Source organism: Rhinoderma darwinii, chromosome 4 (assembly GCF_050947455.1).
Source record: "Rhinoderma darwinii isolate aRhiDar2 chromosome 4, aRhiDar2.hap1, whole genome shotgun sequence".
Lineage (NCBI taxonomy): Eukaryota > Metazoa > Chordata > Amphibia > Anura > Rhinodermatidae > Rhinoderma > Rhinoderma darwinii.
Genome location: NC_134690.1, coordinates 19,611,313 through 19,628,913, shown reverse-complemented (window position 1 = coordinate 19,628,913; position 17,601 = coordinate 19,611,313). Strand labels below are relative to the sequence as shown.

Here is a 17,601-nt window from a genome sequence, read left to right as displayed (position 1 = left end):
ACTTAAGAGTCCTACTTCTTAAGTTTTAAACTTAACGGTTCTTGAGGAAAACCTCTTTCAAAAGCATGGGCTCATCCGGGATTTGAACCCGGGACCTCTCGCACCCTAAGGGTATGTGCACACACACTAATTACGTCAGTAATTGACGGACGTATTTCGGCCACAAGTACCGGACCGAACACACTGCAGGGAGCCGGGCTCCTAGCATCATACTTATGTACGATGCTAGGAGTCCCTGCCTCGCTGCAGGACAACTGTCACGTACTGTAATCATGTTTTCAGTACGGGACAGTTGTCCTGCAGCGAGGCAGGGACTCCTAGCATCGTACATAAGTATGATGCTAGGAGCCCGGCTCCCTGCACTGTGTTCGGTCCGGTACTTGCGGCCGAAATACGTCCGTCAATTACGGACGTAATTGGTGTGTGTGCACATACCCTAAGCGAGAATCATACCCCTAGACCAACGAGCCAACAGACAGCACCTATTTGAGAAAGCTTTGCCGCACCCCAAGTAATTCTTTAAAGTCCTCACATCCAAGGTAGTTTTGTGGGTATTTTACATAAGACATTTTTGTATTTTTCTCAGATATCTACTTCTAAAGTTTTTTAAAACCTTGTTTCTCGAGCAACACAGCATCGTCCAGTAATTAGTACACCTCTTAAGAGTCCTACTTCTTAAGTTTTTAAACTTATCGGTTCTTGAGGAAAACCTCTTTCAAAAGCATGGGCTCATCCGGGATTTGAACCCGGGACCTCTCGCACCCTAAGCGAGAATCATACCCCTAGACCAACGAGCCAACAGACAGCAACTATTTGAGAAAGCTTTGCCGCACCCCAAGTAATTCTTTAAAGTCCTCACATCCAAGGTAGTTTTGTGGGTATTTTACATAAGACATTTTTGTATTTTTCTCAGATATCTACTTCTAAAGTTTTTTAAAACCATGTTTCTCGAGCAACACAGCATCGTCCAGTAATTAGTACACCTCTTAAGAGTCCTACTTCTTAAGTTTTTAAACTTATCGGTTCTTGAGGAACACCTCTTTCAAAAGTAAAAGGCAGTTTTGTGCGTAATTTACATAAGACATTTTGGGTTTTTTCTCAGAGATCTACCTCTAAAGTATTTTAAAACCATGTTCCTCGAGCAACACTGCATCGTCCAGTAATTAGTACACCTCTTAAGAGGCTTACTTCTTACGATTTTAAACTTATCGGTTCTTGAGGAAAACCTCTTTCAAAAGCATGGGCTCATTCTTGATTTGCACCCGGCACCTCTCGCACCCGAAGCAAGAATGATACCCCTAGACCAACGAGCCAACAGACGGCACATATTTGAGAAAGCTTAGCCTTTAAAGTCCTCACATCGAAGGCTCGAAGGCAGTTTTTTGGGTATTTTACATAAGACATTTTGGGTTTTTTCTCAGAGATCGACTTCTAAAGTTTTATAAAACCATGTTCCTCGAGCAACACAGCATCGTCCAGTAATTAGTACACCTCTTAAGAGTCCTACTTCTTAAGTTTTTAAACTTATCGGTTCTTGAGGAACACCTCTTTCAAAAGCATGGGCTCATCCGGGATTTGAACCCGGGACCTCTCGCACCCTAAGCGAGAATCATACCCCTAGACCAACGAGCCAACAGACAGCACCTGTTTGAGAAAGCTTTGCCGCACCCCAAGTAATTCTTTAAAGTCCTCACATCCAAGGTAGTTTTGTGGGTATTTTACATAAGACATTTTTGTATTTTTCTCAGATATCAACTTCTAAAGTTTTTTAAAACCATGTTTCTCGAGCAACACAGCATCGTCCAGTAATTAGTACACCTCTTAAGAGTCCTACTTCTTAAGTTTTTAAACTTATCAGTTCTTGAGGAAAACCTCTTTCAAAAGCATGGGCTCGTCTGGGATTTGAACCCGGGACCTCTCGCACCCTAAGCGAGAATCATACCCCTAGACCAACGAGCCAACAGACAGCACCTATTTGAGAAAGCTTTGCCGCACCCCAAGTAATTCTTTAAAGTCCTCACATCCAAGGTAGTTTTGTGGGTATTTTACATAAGACATTTTTGTATTTTTCTCAGATATCTACTTCTAAAGTTTTTTAAAACCTTGTTTCTCGAGCAACACAGCATCGTCCAGTAATTAGTACACCTCTTAAGAGTCCTACTTCTTAAGTTTTTAAACTTATCGGTTCTTGAGAAAAACCTCTTTCAAAAGCATGGGCTAGTCCAGGATTTGAACCCGGGACCTCTCGCACCCTAAGCGAGAATCATACCCCTAGACCAACGAGCCAACAGACAGCACCTATTTGAGAAAGCTTTGCCGCACCCCAAGTAATTCTTTAAAGTCCTCACATCCAAGGTAGTTTTGTGGGTATTTTACATAAGACATTTTTGTATTTTTCTCAGATATCTACTTCTAAAGTTTTTTAAAACCATGTTTCTCGAGCAACACAGCATCGTCCAGTAATTAGTACACCTCTTAAGAATCCTACTTCTTAAGTTTTTAAACTTATCAGTTCTTGAGAAAAACCTCTTTCAAAAGCATGGGCTCGTCCAGGATTTGAACCCGGGACCTCTCGCACCCTAAGCGAGAATCATACCCCTAGACCAACGAGCCAACAGACAGCACCGATTTGAGAAAGCTTTGCCGCACCCCAAGTAATTCTTTAAAGTCCTCACATCCAAGGTAGTTTTGTGGGTATTTTACATAAGACATTTTTGTATTTTTCTCAGATATCTACTTCTAAAGTTTTTTAAAACCATGTTTCTCGAGCAACACAGCATCGTCCAGTAATTAGTACACCTCTTAAGAGTCCTACTTCTTAAGTTTTAAACTTAACGGTTCTTGAGGAAAACCTCTTTCAAAAGCATGGGCTCGTCCAGGATTTGAACCCGGGACCTCTCGCACCCTAAGCGAGAATCATACCCCTAGACCAACGAGCCAACATACAGCACCTATTTGAGAAAGCTTTGCCGCACCCCAAGTAATTCTTTAAAGTCCTCACATCCAAGGTAGTTTTGTGGGTATTTTACATAAGACATTTTTGTATTTTTCTCAGATATCTACTTCCAAAGTTTTTTAAAACCATGTTTCTCGAGCAACACAGCATCGTCCAGTAATTAGTACACCTCTTAAGAGTCCTACTTCTTAAGTTTTTAAACTTATCGGTTCTTGAGGAAAACCTCTTTCAAAAGCATGGGCTCATCCGGGATTTGAACCCGGGACCTCTCGCACCCTAAGCGAGAATCATACCCCTAGACCAACGAGCCAACAGACAGCACCTATTTGAGAAAGCTTTGCCGCACCCCAAGTAATTCTTTAAAGTCCTCACATCCAAGGTAGTTTTGTGGGTATTTTACATAAGACATTTTTGTATTTTTCTCAGATATCTACTTCTAAAGTTTTTTAAAACCATGTTTCTCGAGCAACACAGCATCGTCCAGTAATTAGTACACCTCTTAAGAATCCTACTTCTTAAGTTTTTAAACTTATCGGTTCTTGAGAAAAACCTCTTTCAAAAGCATGGGCTCGTCCAGGATTTGAACCCGGGACCTCTCGCACCATAAGAGAGAATCATACCCCTAGACCAACGCGCCAACAGACAGCACCGATTTGAGAAAGCTTTGCCGCACCCCAAGTAATTCTTTAAAGTCCTCACATCCAAGGTAGTTTTGTGGGTATTTTACATAAGACATTTTTGTATTTTTCTCAGATATCTACTTCTAAAGTTTTTTAAAAACAAGTTTCTCGAGCAACACAGCATCGTCCAGTAATTAGTACACCTCTTAAGAGTCCTACTTCTTAAGTTTTAAACTTAACGGTTCTTGAGGAAAACCTCTTTCAAAAGCATGGGCTCATCCGGGATTTGAACCCGGGACCTCTCGCACCCTAAGCGAGAATCATACCCCTAGACCAACGAGCCAACAGACAGCACCTATTTGAGAAAGCTTTGCCGCACCCCAAGTAATTCTTTAAAGTCCTCACATCCAAGGTAGTTTTGTGGGTATTTTACATAAGACATTTTTGTATTTTTCTCAGATATCTACTTCTAAAGTTTTTTAAAACCAAGTTTCTCGAGCAACACAGCATCGTCCAGTAATTAGTACACCTCTTAAGAGTCCTACTTCTTAAGTTTTTAAACTTATCGGTTCTTGAGGAAAACCTCTTTCAAAAGCATGGGCTCATCCGGGATTTGAACCCGGGACCTCTCGCACCCTAAGCGAGAATCATACCCCTAGACCAACGAGCCAACAGACAGCACCTATTTGAGAAAGCTTTGCCGCACCCCAAATAATTCTTTAAAGTCCTCACATCCAAGGTAGTTTTGTGGGTATTTTACATAAGACATTTTTGTATTTTTCTCAGATATCTACTTCTAAAGTTTTTTAAAACCATGTTTCTCGAGCAACACAGCATCGTCCAGTAATTAGTACACCTCTTAAGAGTCCTACTTCTTAAGTTTTTAAACTTATCGGTTCTTGAGGAACACCTCTTTCAAAAGTAAAAGGCAGTTTTGTGCGTAATTTACATAAGACATTTTGGGTTTTTTCTCAGAGATCTACCTCTAAAGTATTTTAAAACCATGTTCCTCGAGCAACACTGCATCGTCCAGTAATTAGTACACCTCTTAAGAGGCTTACTTCTTACGATTTTAAACTTATCGGTTCTTGAGGAAAACCTCTTTCAAAAGCATGGGCTCATTCTTGATTTGCACCCGGCACCTCTCGCACCCGAAGCAAGAATGATACCCCTAGACCAACGAGCCAACAGACGGCACATATTTGAGAAAGCTTAGCCTTTAAAGTCCTCACATCGAAGGCTCGAAGGCAGTTTTTTGGGTATTTTACATAAGACATTTTGGGTTTTTTCTCAGAGATCGACTTCTAAAGTTTTATAAAACCATGTTCCTCGAGCAACACAGCATCGTCCAGTAATTAGTACACCTCTTAAGAGTCCTACTTCTTAAGTTTTTAAACTTATCGGTTCTTGAGGAACACCTCTTTCAAAAGTAAAAGGCAGTTTTGTGGGTAATTTACATAAGACATTTTGGTTTTTTTCTCAGATATCTACCTCTAAAGTTTTTTAAAACCATGTTTCTCGAGCAACACTGCATCGTCCAGTTATTAGTACACCTCTTAAGAGTCCTACTTCTTAAGTTTTTAAACTTATCGGTTCTTGAGGAACACCTCTTTCAAAAGTAAAAGGCAGTTTTGTGGGTAATTTACATAAGACATTTGGGGTTTTTTCTCAGAGATCTACTTCTAAAGTTTTTTAAAACCATGTTTCTCGAGCAACACTGCATCCTCCAGTAATTAGTACACCTCTTAAGAGTCTTACTTCTTATGATTTAAAATGTATCGGTTCTTGAGTAAAACCTCTTTCAAAAAATGGGCATGTCCAGGATTTGAACCCAGGACCTCTCGCACCCGAAGCGAGAATCATACCCCTGGACCAAGGAGCCAACAGACGGCAGCTGTTTGAGAAAGGTTTGCCGCACCCTAAGTCCTTACATCGAAGGCAGTTTTTTGGGTATTTTACATAAGACATTTTGGTTTTTTTCTCAGAGATCTACTTCTAAAGTTTTTTAAAACCATGTTTCTCGAGCAACACAGCATCGTCCAGTTATTAGTACACCTCTTAAGAGTCCTACTTCTTACGTTTTTAAACTTATCGGTTCTTGAGGAACACGTCTTTCAAAAGTAAAAGGCAGTTTTGTGGGTAATTTACATAAGACATTTTGGTTTTTTTCTCAGAGATCTACTTCTAAAGTTTTTTAAAACCAAGTTTCTCGAGCAACACTGCATCGTCCAGTAATTAGTACACCTCTTAAGAGTCTTACTTCTTACGATTTTAAACTTATCGGTTCTTGAGGAAAACCTCCTTCAAAAGCATGGGCTCGTCCGGGATTTGAACCCTTGACTTCTCGCACCCGAAGCGCGAATCATACCCCTAGACCAACGAGGCAACAGACAGCACCTGGCAATGAATGAGAATTTCTATCAGCCACGCCGCGGTGCACTCAGGGAATGCTGGGCGTTGTAGTACTACGTCTACTACAGAGGCTGCCTGTATTGCAAGTTGGATTGTTATTTGTTTGTTATGTTAATGGCCGGGGATGAGCCCCTTCTAAAAGCTTATTCACACACTTGCTTGGCAAATGGCAATGAATGAGAATTTCTATCAGCCACTGTGCACTGACTCAGGGAATGCTGGGCGTTGTAGTACTACAAAGCCTGCCTGTATTGCAAGTTGGATGCAACGGGGATGAGCCCCTTATAAAAGCGTATTCACACACTGGCTGAGTAGTGAGTAGTGGATGAGCCCCTTCGATTGCTGGATTCCTGCCATTTAGATTCCTAAAGCTTTCCCTTACTGCACAGAGATGCTATCCCTACAGCTCCTGTCTCTAAAATGGCCGCTGAGCTCCGTGCATAGACGTTTATTGCAGGCTTGAGCCCGCCCCTATGCTGCCTCCCGATTGGCTGGGAGAGCCGTTTGCAAGGCATTATGGGGTAGCCTGATGTCAGGTGATCTTGTGAAATCCTCCATTTTAGATGTAACATGTGGCAGGCGCCAAAATGTAGCCGGGTTCGGTCAAAACGGGTTTGGCCAAACCCGTTGAAGTTCGTATTCGCTGCGAACCGAACTTTTCCGGAAGTTCGGACCGAAACCGGGTTCGGTTGTCCCGGTTCGCTCATCTCTAATTATAACCCCTTCAAGGACACAGTATTTTGTCCTCTAATTGTGCCAACACAGTATTATGCCCCCTAAGTGCCGCACACAGTATATTGCCCCCTTTAGTGCCCCTACACAGTGTAATGTCCACTTAGTCGCCTCCACACTGTATAATGCCCCCTGCCCTGGCTGCCATACACAGCCCCCCCTTGTAGATAGTGTCCCACTGTAGATTGTGCCATATAGCCTCCCTGTAGACAGTACCATAATCCCCCACCTCCTCCCTGTAGACAGTACCATAATCCCCCACCTCCTTCCTGTAGACAGTGCCATAATTCCTCACCTCCCACATGTAGACAGTGCCATAATTCATCACCTCCCCCATGTAGAAAGTGAAATACGGCCCCCTACCTCCGCCTTGTAGACAGTGCACTCCAAACAAAAAAATTGTACTCATCTAGGCCCTGTTGCACGACGAACTGAGATTCTCCACAATGTCGATGACGGGATCCTTGTGTAGGCCAGCATGATCCAGTAGCCTAGTAATAAGTTTCCCAACCTTTTCGTGATCGAGGCAACACTGGAAAAAAAATCAGCCCCACACTCATAGTAAAATTACCATCAACCCACCACTCACATTAAAATGACTATCAGCCCCCCCCCCACTCACAGTAAAATGACCATCAGTCTTTCACTCACCGTAAAATGACCATCAACCCACTACTAACAGTAAAATGACCATCAGCCCCCCACTCACAGTCAAATGACCATCAGCCTCTCACTCATCGTAAAATGATCATCAGCCCCCCAATAAAGTGATGATCAGTCCCCCCAGTAAAATGACCATTAGCCCGCCACTCATAGTAAAACGACCATCACCCCACCACTCACAGATGCCCCCTGTAGATAGAGCCACACAGCCCTCTGTAGATAGTGCCACACAGCCCCCTTGTAGGTAGTGCCACACAGCCCCCTGTAGGTAGTGCCAAACAGCCTTCTTGTAGGTAGTGCCACACAGCCCCCTTGTAGGTTGTCCCAAATAGACCCCTTGTAGGTAGTGCCACACAGGCACCTGGTAGGTAGTGCTACACAGGCCCCCTTGTAGGTAGTGCCACATAGCCCTCTTGTAGGTAGTGCGACACAGCACCCTTGTAGGTAGTACCCCCTCCCCGTTCCTGTAGATAGCACCACTGTAGCACCCTGAAGGAGTGGGATCCCCATGTGGCCGGGGATTGCGCTACTGGATGGAGCGTTTGATGTCTCTGTCCATATATGGACAGTGACATCAGGGGCAACTCCTGAAGCGGAATCTCTATCCACAGCGTTGCCGACGCTGTGACCGGGGATTCCACTACCAGGAAAAGCCCCTGACGTCTCTGTCCATTTATGGACAATGACTTCAGAGGCTTCTCCTGGAGTGGAATCCCCGGTCACAGCGTCAGGGATTCCACTCCAGGAGGAGCTCCTGACATCACTGTCCATAAATGGACAGGGACATTAGGGGCTTCTCCTTGAGTGGAATCCCCAGTCACAGCAACGGGGATTTCACTCCAGGAGAAGCCCCCCACGTCCCTGTCCATTTATGGACAGTGACGTCAGGGGCTTCTTCTTGAGTGGAATCCCCGGTCACAGCGTCGGCAACGCTGTGGATGGGGATACCGCTTCAGGAATTGCCCCTGATGTCACTGTCGATATATATGGGCAGAGACATCAAACGCTCCGTCCAGGAACGGAATCCCCGGCCACACAGGGATTTGGCTACTTCATGTTGCTAGTAGATAGCAGAGCAGGTCGCTATAGTGTTCAATAGTATTTGCGTCCTAAGGACGCAGATACTATTGAATGTGGTGTCGCTACTGCTGTAACAGCCACAGCGGCTGCTAGTGGCACCGCCCTCATGCCTGGTGTCACCGTTAGCAGCCGCTATGGCTGCTACAGCGGTAGCGACGACACTGAGAGAAGCATTCGGGCAGAAAGGCAGCTGCTAAGTCGCCGAGCCCGGGCGCTTCTGATACACAAGCAGGGGAAGGGAGCCAGCGCAGCGCCCCCTTTCACCTGCTGGAGTGATGCGCCCTGTGCAATGGCACAGGTTGCACACCCCTAAGGCCGACCCTGTGTGAGATAGTGCTGTAACTGACTGCTAATAAGACACTGCTCTGCTGTTTTGCTGCTATATGCCATCTGTCACGATCACAGGGTATGTGGACCCACAAGGCCGCTCCGCCGTAGTGGTTTCTTCCGGAAGTGCACTAGGTGAAGGCAATAGTGGTCTCTGGACCGAAGATGCTGGTCGGTGGACCCGGCTCTCCTGTAGAACCTCTTCAGTGCGCTCCCGGATTCTCATGTCAACCGAGTGGCTAACAGGATGAGGGCATCCAAGGTAGAAGGAAGGTCGCGGGCCACCAGTTCGTCCTTGATGTGAGAGGACAGTCCCTGCCAGAAGGTCGCCACCAGTGCCTCATTGTTCCATGTGAGCTCTGCTGCCAGGGTACAGAAGGAGGTAGCATACTCCCCTACTGTGGAACCTTCTTGCTTGAGGGTCAACAGAGTGGCTGCGGCAGAGGATATTCGGCCTAGCTCCTCGAACACGGCATGAAAGGACCGCAGGAACAAGGCTAGGTCGGAGGATACAGGTCCTTGTTGTTCTAAGATTGGGTTCGCCGATGCGAGGGCCTTGCCAGCGAGGAGGGAGATGATAAATGCTACTTTGGCCTCCACGGAGGGGAAGAGATGAGCTTGTAGCCTAAAATGAAGTGTGCATTGGTTTAAAAAATCCTCTACATGCTCTGGGATCACTGTCGTAGCGAGGAGGAAGAGGCAGAGGAACTGTGCATGAGGAGCAATGGGCAGTGGCACAGAAACAGCCTCAGGAGGAAGAATCGGAGGTGGAACAGTGAGTAGATCCAGGCGGACCAGGATAGAATTTACCACCTCAAGGAGTTGATCCTGACGTGTGCGTAGGTCATGCATCTCCATCTGTATCTTCTGGACTACTGTCATGGGCTGGCCAGCGGGTTTCATGGCCTGAGCGTACTGTCACAGTCACAGGGTATGTGGACCCACTAGGCCGCTCCGCCGTGGTGGAGAGGCAGTCTATACAAAAGTCTATAGCAGTTCGTAACACATGGGTACCTGAACTAGTCCAGACAGTGGCTTTGGCTTCAGCACGGATGGAGGTCGGTGCAGCAGGTTGCGCCAGACATGGCGGGCAGTACAAGACGTGGCAGACGACACTGGACGTGGCAGCAGACACTGGACGTGGCAAACAACACTAGACGTGGCAAACGACAGCAGGGGCAGTAGGACACTACTCCAACACTAAGAGGCTCAGAAACTAGAACACAGCACGGGATACAGGATACGGGTAACAGGGCACGGGTAACAACTGGAAAGGGAAAACACTAAGGGACCATTTGCAAGGCAGACTTGGGATACACTAACAACGCTCAGGCAAGGATCAGAAGGGCAGGGCCCTTATTATAGTCCAGGAATCATGTGTAGTTGATGATGATGATTGTTTCACATGTGCACGCGCTGGCCCTTTAAAACCGGGCACAAGCGTGCACGCGCACCCTATGGGACACAGTGGACCAGAGTGGAAGTGAGCGCTGGCGTCTCCTAGGAAGGAGATGTGAGCCAGCGCTCACTGATCCATGGCTGCGGGCGTCGGGAGGTGAGTAAACTCGACAGCCCGCGGCCATGGACGCTACACCATCCACTATAAGCAATAGTGTAGTCAACTACGCTATTGCTTCTGGCAAAACGACAGGTCCGGTGCACAACAGAGACAAACAGAAACCACGGGCACCGGATCCGTCACCATTGAAATCAATTGTGATGGAAACGAAAACCTCTGGTTTCCGTTCCTGTCAGTTTGTGTCTGTTCAGGGTCCTGTTCTGACGGAAAGCTCCCCCGATGTGAACAGAGCCTTACAGAGACATCTCAGCTACAGATAGCATATTTGTAAGTAAATAATCTTACTACAGTTACACCAACAGCGCACAATTTTATAAGATTGGATAACCCGTTTTAAACCAGTCAATGTTTCACCATAATATACCAATGAAATGTATGCATATAATGGACACTAGGTGGCAGACTATTCAAATACAAAATAAAAACTATGAATGAGTAAAACTTTTGCATGGGTAACTTGGAACATGAGGAGAGATTTATCCATATGACTAGCATGTGAGCCTGGCTTACAGATACATCTCAGCTATAGACAGTACATTAGTAAGTGACTCACCTTACTGCAGTTACACTAGAGTCTTTTTACGTGCTGAGTCACAAAAAAACTATTACGTTTATTAAATATATGTCCTATTTGAGCAAAAATAGGGAGGGGTCAGAGAGGTCAGACCTCCACCAAATTTACCTTCCTAGTGGGCAATCCCTTTAAAGGGTAACTAAACGTTCAACAAACTTCTGACATGTCATAGTGACATGTCAGAAGTTTTGATTGGTGGGGGTCCGAGCACTGAGACCCCCACCAATCGCTAAAACGAAGTGGCAGAAGGCACTCGAGTGAGCGCTGAGACGCTTTGTTTCTGTTCGGCATTTTCCGGAAAGCCCATGTATCGGAGTACGGGCTCATACACTTTCTATTGAGTCAGTACACCGCTACAATGATTTCCGGAAAAAGCCAAACAGAATCTAAGAGGCTCAGCACTCACATGAGCGCTTCTGCCGCTTCGTTTTAGCGATTGCTCGGACCCCCACCAATCAAAACTTCTGACATGTCACTATGACATGTCAGAAGTTTGTAAAACGTTTAGTTACCATTTAAAAGTCTTTCTTTTTTTTTTTGAATGTTCTATTAATAACCAATCCTTAGTGAATGGAGCATTTTCTCATTGTACACACAGAAGATATCATCAATAAGGTTATTTTTCAATTATCCCACTAGTGGCGAATGACTGGCTCCAATGTCACCTCTAAATTAGGTTGTCTTCTATTAGACTCTGGGGCCCATTATTGTATCAGAGCCTTGGCCCACCAGAGAATCTTCTGGTAGGAAAAAATGGAGAGATTGATCCAGCGCTACAAGAGTGTGTTGTTAAAAAGGAACGTGTTCCCAAGTTTATTCTTATTCTTATCAAAATCTTCTGGTACTCTGGTGGGCCTGTCCAACACTTCATGATGAACACTTGTGGCTGTACCTCCTTCTTATTGGTAAAATGTGGTTGCATCCAAAAAATAAAATAAAAAAGAAACATTTCTGAAACTGATCATCTGTCATCTGTAAAGGGAACATAGCGTGCAATATTATAATAGATTTTTTTTTTGTACATAGGAGCAGTATTATAGTAGTTATATTCTTGTATATAGGGGGCAGTATTATAGTAGTTATATTCTTGTATATAGGGGCAGTATTATAGTAGTTATATTCTTGTACATATGAGCAGTATTATAGTAGTTATATTCTTGTATATAGAGGCAGTATTATAGTAGTTATATTCTTGTATATAGGGGGCAGTATTATAGTAGTTATATTCTTGTATATAGGAGCAGTATTATAGTAGTTATATTCTTGTATATAGGAGGCAGTATTATAGTAGTTATATTCTTGTATATAGGGGAAGTATTATAGTAGATATATTCTTGTATATAGGGGGCAGTATTATAGTAGTTATATTCCTGTATATAGGGGGCAGTATTATAGTAGTTATATTCTTGTATATAGGCGCAGTATTATAGTAGTTATATTCTTGTATATAGGGGAAGAATTATAGTAGATATATTCTTGTATATAGGGGGCAGTATTATAGTAGTTATATTCTTGTATATAGGGGGCAGTATTATAGTAGTTATATTCTTGTATATAGGCGCAGTATTATAGTAGTTATATTCTTGTATATTGGGGAAGTATTATAGTAGATATATTCTTGTATATAGGGGGCAGTATTATAGTAGTTATATTCCTGTATATAGGAGGCAGTATTATAGTAGTTATATTCTTGTATATAGGAGCAGTATTATAGTAGTTATATTCTTGTATATAGGAGCAGTATTATAGTCGTTATATTCTTGTATATAGGAGCAGTATTATAGTAGTTATATTCTTGTATATATAGGGGCAGTATTATAGTAGTTATATTCTTGTATATAGGAGGCAGTATTACATTAATTATATTCTTGTATATAGTGGGCCGTATTATAGTAGTTTTTTTTTGTATATAGGGGCAGTATTATAGTAGTTATATTCTTGTATATAGGGAGCAGTATTATAGTTGTTATATTCTTGTACATAGGAGCAGTATTATAGTAGTTATATTCTTGTATATAGGAGCAGTATTATAGTAGTTCTATTCCTGTATATAGGGGGCAGTATTATAGTAGTTATATTCTTGTATATAGGGGCAGTATTATAGTAGTTATATTCTTGTATATAGGAGCAGTATTATAGTAGTTATATTCTTGTATATAGGGGAAGTATTATAGTAGATATATTCTTGTATATAGGGGGCAGTATTATAGTAGTTATATTCCTGTATATAGGGGGCTGTATTATAGTAGTTATATTCTTGTATATAGGCGCAGTATTATAGTAGTTATATTCTTGTATATAGGGGAAGTATTATAGTAGATATATTCTTGTATATAGGGGGCAGTATTATAGTAGTTATATTCTTGTATATAGGGGGCAGTATTATAGTAGTTATATTCTTGTATATAGGCGCAGTATTATAGTAGTTATATTCTTGTATATAGGGGAAGTATTATAGTAGATATATTCTTGTATATAGGGGGCAGTATTATAGTAGTTATATTCTTGTCCATAGGAGAGGATAGACGTGTGCTTGTGAGCTCCCTGTTAGGACTATGCATGGCTTCTGACCCAGGTGGAGGGGAGGGGTCCTGGGCTGATGATCCTGGGATAGCCCAGAGTCTGGAGTTTGACCTGCAGCATGGAGATGGTGGAGGTGATGATCTGGAAATGGTGGCTGGTGAGTCAACTAAACCTCATGATGTTGGTGAATTGTGCACAAAAATGACAAAGAAAAATATCTTTAAAATGGAAATGCAAGTTCGCAAATTGAGAACTGAAATTAACCAAGAGACTGATCCAAAGGCAAAGCTGATGAAATGTGAGTGTCTGGATGTTTGCACACGTGAGCTGGTGATATTGAAGGAGAGATTGCAGAAAGAATCATGCACAGTATCCAAAATAAAGAACTGGGCAATGGAGAACAAAAGGGAGACCAGAGCCCAAACTGTGAAGAGAAAAAATATCATTGCAAAAAAAGACACTGACTATAAGACTGTGTATAATATTGTGGAGCAGGGAAACCCTGGAAGATATGAGTGTGCAGTGGCTGGAGGATCACATCTCTCATCATGTGTGGGGTCTGTGCAATCAGCCAACACAAATGCTGCTAAAGCTGCAGAGAAATGTGTGCCAGCTGACGAGGGGTTAACTGCAGTAGACTCTATGTGCAGTACTGATGAAGTAAATGCGAGTGGCACTCCTGGGAGTGAGCAAGAAAGTGCCTCATGTCCTGATATTATAAGTGAGACCTCGCTCAGCGCGGTGATTGACAGTCTGATATCTGATGAACCAGCGGCACAGGCTGAGGCGGACATTGCAGACCCTGTTCTGGAGGTTCAGCCGTCCGCAGTGTCAGTGAATGGAGTACAGGTTACACAGCGATCCGGAGCAGACACAGGAGGATCTGCAGTACAATCAGCTGAGGAGAGGTCCAGTCCTGACCCACCTGCTGACAGACCTCAGTACAGGAGACTGTTCTCCAGCGTCACAAGACCGACTAACCCCCCACCTCAGAGGAGGAACGCGGTCAGAATCAGGTACTCCGGACCAGAGGAAAACCTCCCCTCCAGACTCTACATTGGGAAAGTTTTGTTGAAGGAGTTTATGAAGTTTAAAGCTTCTGAGGTGTTCGCTCTGATCCACGTTCCCTCCAGCAGGAATTATGACATCAGTTTCAAGCTGCAATATAGTCTAGATTTATTCTGGAGTATTTATAAAGATACAAAGGAGCACGCGATGTGGGAGCATCTACATGTCATCCAGCTGACTAAACCCCAGGTAGTCACTGCCACCGTCCTGTTCCAGTCTGAGGTGGTGGCTCTGGCAGATTTGCAGCACTGGTTGAGCAGATATTGTGAGGTGAAGAGACTGCCAACAAAGATCTATGATGAGGAGGAGATCTGGAATGGAGGATATTCTGTCAAGATCCAGCTGGTTCAGGAGAATGGAGTGACCAGACATCTGCCGCACTCCTTCTACCTGGGCACGGAGAGAGGCGTATGTTACTACCCTGGTCAACCGCGACTGTGCCTTAGATGTGGGGGCAGGCACCTGGCATTCAACTGTTCCCGTATTAAGTGCTCACTATGTGGTCAGTTTGGGCATGTGAAGGACGATTGTACAGGACCTGTCATCTGTAACCTGTGCTTAGGACCTGGACATACATTCCGGGAGTGTCCACATGCAGAACATAATAAGGAGGAGACCTTTAAAGGAGCCATGGAGGAAGACCAGGAGGATGTCTCCATATGTGTAGATACGACCCCAGAACCCGGAAGTCCCAGCGAGGATGTGAGCCAAAGTACCAGAGATCGTGCTCCAGAGACGAATTTCCCATCTGTGGATGCTGCACAAGTGTCACCAGCCACTGAAAATAGAGGTCATGCTAAAAGCAAAATATCCAGTCACTCTGTCACCAAACATCTGCCCGACACCAGTAAGGAACCAGCTGATCCAGCCGCAGCGACCAGTAAGGAACCAGCTGATCTAGCCGCAGCGACCAGTAAAAAACCAGCTGATCCAGCCGCAGCGACCAGTAAAAAACCAGCTGATCTAGCCGCAGCGACCAGTATCGATGAGGAGGGATTTCAGACGGTTAAAAGGAGAAGTAAAACAGATGATTCTTCTAGGAAAAAAATCACTGCTGCAAAGAAATCACCGGAGACTCCAGTGCTGGCGATAACTGGGGGACGTTACTGTGCGCTGGGAGAAGATGACCAGGAAGAAGAAGCAGAGATGGAGCAAGTCTCCTCACACATCCCAGGCGACGAACCTCAGGATGAAGACGCTGACCCCCCAATGTCCACCAAAAGATGGGGTGTTACAGGACATAGCAGTGGAAGAAGGAAAAAAAAAAGTAAGAAAGACATGGAACCAGGATGAGGCTGAAAATCACCTCCTATTAATGTGAACAGTGTGAAGAATAGGAGCAGGTGGCAGGCGATATTCCAGCGTCTGTCTGACGACAAAACCAATGTCCTCTTTATACAAGAGACTTATCTACAGATTAGTGTCCCTGCTGTGTCCCTGTAGTCACCACATCTATTGGGACAGTGAAACTCTCAGCTGCTGTATGGAGACTTCTAGCCTGAACTCAGTTTATATCATAGAGGATTCCTATATGTCATAAATGTGGTGACCGTGTACCCTCTGTGGTGTGCGCGATGCTGCCCGGTCACCAATAAAGAAGAACTCTCCTGTAATACTGTCTAGAATAATATCATGAAAAATAGTTGAAACAATCTATACTGGCGCAATATTCATATATTATGGTTTGTTTAATGATTGAGATGTTATTAAGAGACATACGTTTATTTTCTTTATCTGTTATGAGTGTATTGCAAAGGTATTGTAATATTTTGTTGCAAGTTTTCAAATAAAAAAGATAATTATAGTAGTTATATTCCTGTATATAGGAGGCAGTATTATAGTAGTTATATTCTTGTATATAGGAGCAGTATTATAGTAGTTATATTCTTGTATATAGGAGCAGTATTATAGTCGTTATATTCTTGTATATAGGAGCAGTATTATAGTAGTTATATTCTTGTATATATAGGGGCAGTATTATAGTAGTTATATTCTTGTATATAGGAGGCAGTATTATATTAGTTATATTCTTGTATATAGTGGGCCGTATTATAGTAGTTTTTTTTTTATATAGGGGCAGTATTATAGTAGTTATATTCTTGTATATAGGGAGCAGTATTATAGTTGTTATATTCTTGTACATAGGAGCAGTATTATAGTAGTTATATTCTTGTATATAGGAGCAGTATTATAGTAGTTCTATTCCTGTATATAGGGGGCAGTATTATAGTAGTTATATTCTTGTATATAGGGGCAGTATTATAGTAGTTATATTCTTGTATATAGGAGCAGTATTATAGTAGTTATATTCTTGTATATAGGGGGCAGTATTATAGTAGGTATATTCTTGTATATAGGGGCAGTATTATAGTTGTTATATTCTTGTATATAGGGGGCAGTATTATAGTAGGTATATTCTTGTATATAGGGGCAGTATTATAGTAGTTATATTTTTGTATATAGGGGCAGTATTATAGTAGTTCTATTCCTGTATATAGGGGGCAGTATTATAGTAGTTATATTCTTGTATATAGGGAGCAGTATTATAGTAGTTATATTCTTGTATATAGGAGGCAGTATTATAGTAGTTATATTCTTGTATATAGGGGCAGTATTATAGTAGTTATATTCTTGTATATAGGGGCAGTATTATAGCCGTTATATTCTTGTATATAGGGGGCAGTATTATAGTAGTTATATTCTTGTATATAGGGACAGTATTATAGTAGTTATATTCTTGTACATAGGAGCAGTATTATAGTAGTTATATTCTTGTATATAGGAGCAGTATTATAGTCGTTATATTCTTGTATATAGGAGCAGTATTATAGTAGTTATATTCTTGTATATATAGGGGCAGTATTATAGTAGTTATATTCTTGTATATAGGAGGCAGTATTATATTAGTTATATTCTTGTATATAGTGGGCCGTATTATAGTAGTTTTTTTTTATATAGGGGCAGTATTATAGTAGTTATATTCTTGTATATAGGGAGCAGTATTATAGTTGTTATATTCTTGTACATAGGAGCAGTATTATAGTAGTTATATTCTTGTATATAGGAG

The 17,601-nt window shown here is 42.8% G+C and overlaps 7 non-coding genes across 7 annotated transcripts; all 7 read right to left on the bottom strand.

Annotated features, from left to right (window-relative positions):
- Positions 1-725: 725 nt before the first annotated feature.
- TRNAP-AGG (transfer RNA proline (anticodon AGG)) lies at positions 726-797 on the bottom strand. The gene has a single exon. It is a non-coding gene; the product is annotated as a tRNA-Pro (tRNA).
- A 763-nt stretch (positions 798-1,560) lies between these two features.
- On the bottom strand, positions 1,561-1,632 carry TRNAP-AGG (transfer RNA proline (anticodon AGG)). The gene has a single exon. It is a non-coding gene; the product is annotated as a tRNA-Pro (tRNA).
- Positions 1,633-2,541: 909 nt separating this feature from the next.
- On the bottom strand, positions 2,542-2,613 carry TRNAP-AGG (transfer RNA proline (anticodon AGG)). Its single transcript has one exon. It is a non-coding gene; the product is annotated as a tRNA-Pro (tRNA).
- Positions 2,614-2,867: 254 nt separating this feature from the next.
- TRNAP-AGG (transfer RNA proline (anticodon AGG)) lies at positions 2,868-2,939 on the bottom strand. Its single transcript has one exon. It is a non-coding gene; the product is annotated as a tRNA-Pro (tRNA).
- Positions 2,940-3,194: 255 nt separating this feature from the next.
- On the bottom strand, positions 3,195-3,266 carry TRNAP-AGG (transfer RNA proline (anticodon AGG)). Its single transcript has one exon. It is a non-coding gene; the product is annotated as a tRNA-Pro (tRNA).
- Positions 3,267-3,847: 581 nt separating this feature from the next.
- TRNAP-AGG (transfer RNA proline (anticodon AGG)) lies at positions 3,848-3,919 on the bottom strand. The gene has a single exon. It is a non-coding gene; the product is annotated as a tRNA-Pro (tRNA).
- A 255-nt stretch (positions 3,920-4,174) lies between these two features.
- TRNAP-AGG (transfer RNA proline (anticodon AGG)) lies at positions 4,175-4,246 on the bottom strand. Its single transcript has one exon. It is a non-coding gene; the product is annotated as a tRNA-Pro (tRNA).
- Positions 4,247-17,601: the final 13,355 nt, after the last annotated feature.